This window comes from Desmodus rotundus, chromosome 5, assembly GCF_022682495.2.
Source record: "Desmodus rotundus isolate HL8 chromosome 5, HLdesRot8A.1, whole genome shotgun sequence".
NCBI lineage: Eukaryota > Metazoa > Chordata > Mammalia > Chiroptera > Phyllostomidae > Desmodus > Desmodus rotundus.
This window is the reverse complement of record NC_071391.1, coordinates 87421420-87423577: the sequence shown is the minus strand read 5'-3', so window position 1 is coordinate 87423577 and position 2158 is coordinate 87421420.

The window sequence follows — 2158 nt, the reverse complement described above, 5'->3', positions numbered from 1 at the left end:
TTGTTCAGTGCAAGGCACTGTTAAATGTGTTAACTTATTTGACCCTCAGAGGAATCCTATGTGGTGCCTGTTATTCTTGTTATTCACACGAGGAACAGAAACACAGAGAGTTTAATACTTTGCTAGTAACTTGAGCTACAGGGATTCAAAACCAAGCTTGTGCCTGTTATTCCCATGCTGTGCTGTGGTACCAAGCTCTTAACAGGAGCTTTCATGTTCATTTCATGTATGAGCCCCATCTCCAGTGACACTTCTTTTTAGAACTGTACTGTCCAACTTGGCTATTCAAATTAAAATTAATTAAAATGAAAAATTCAGTCCCTCCAGCACATGGGTCACATTTCAAGTGCTCAATAGCCCCATGTAGTGGTTATTTGTTGGACATAGCCTCTGCATCCCATCAATGTAGAGATTTCTGTTGGGCAGCACTGTTCTAGGACTGTGGGAAATGAATTTCTTTCTCTTAAGAGTTTTTTGATGTACAGTTCTGTGTGCCACCAGAGTATTGTGCTTATTTAACATTTATTAAGTCCCTACGATCTATCTGAAACAGTATTTGGGACTGAAGAAATAATGGTAAATAAATAAATAAATATGGGCCATGCCCATAAATGTAATTTACAGTGGCATTAGGTTGTTAATTTGCGGAGCTCTATGCTGTGTTTGTATCATGTGGGCTAGGAGCTGAATAAATGTGAGAGGTGCTAAATTTGTGCAAGGGCCAATGTCATGATAGCCAGGACAGGGGGCAAATAATTCTCTCAGAGTTGAGTTATGGCATGATTCCTAGAGGAAGGACCTGGGGATTCTTCCTTGCAGGATACTTGGTAGTCCTTGGGCAGGCAGCGGCTGGGTAATGATATGTTCTTTGGGTTTTGGAGTTGCTTACACTCTCTTTCACTGGATTTCTATTGCAGAAACTTGCAGCTAAGCAGGTACAACTGTGAGGGCATGTCAGCATTATTTAAAGGCTATTTTATTAATTGGTAAAGAAGTTACATTCCAGGTGAACCCATACTTGAGCAGAGTGAGTGGGGTCAGAAATGCAGAGGTAGAAAATATTAGGGTGTCACCTCTGCTTGCACCTTCAGAGACCCCAGCATCCTTCTTTCCTAATTCCAAGCTAAGCCCTTCCTCCCACCTCCCTGGAGCTCTCAGTCCCCACTCCCCACTATGTGAGCTGACCCTGACCAGTTGCCCATCTTCCTACTCCAATTCAACACTCCTCTAGCTCAGAAATTGTTTGGTGATATTGGGAACAATGAGGCCTGACTCTGTTAGTTCAGAGCAAAATGGTTTTCTTTTTTTAAGGGTATTGCCTTCCTGGTGATGTATGGACAAGTCAGGAGAGCAGGAAGAGAGCTGGGATCAGAGAGCTGGGAGAAAGTGAGTTGGGACTCCAGAATGGCCTGAGCCTCGGAGAACTAAGATGGAGGCGTAGGTAGACACACTGTGCCTCCTCGCACAGCCAGAACTGACAGAAAATCAAACGGCAAGGAAGTCCGACACCAAGTAGATAAAAAAGAAACATTCATCCAGACCGGTAGGAGGGATGGAGATGGGCAGCCAGGGTGGAGAGGACTCACATTGCCCTGGCAGGACCGAGACTAGCGGAGTGTGGGACAAACTGGGCAGGCAGTCTGCCACTAGCAGACCCTTCGGCCCTACATTTGCGCAGATAAACCGAGAGGGCCGGACTCAGAGTGGCGGAGAACGGGGCAGGCAGTGGGGGGGTAGCACCCCACGGCCCCACATTCGCACACAGATAAACCGGGAGGAATGGGGTGGGGCGGGGGAAACGAAGCAGACCGAGCAACCCAGGGCTCCAGCTTGGGGAAATACAGCCTCAAACCTCTGATTGAAAACACCTGTGGGGGTTGGGGCGGCAGTGGGAGAAACTCCCAGCCTCACAGGAGAGGTCATTGGAGAGATCCACAGGGGCCTAGGGCGTGCACAAGCCCACCCACTTGGGAACCAGCACCAGAGGGGCCCAATTTGATTGTGGGTAGCAGAGTGAAAGATTGAAATCCGGAGAGTGAAGCGGGCGCCACTGCTCCTTCTCGGCCCCTCCCCCACGTATGGCATCACAGCGCAGCTACCAGCATTACCCCGACCTGGTGAACATCTAAGGCTCTGCCCCTTTAAGTAAGGGATGCAC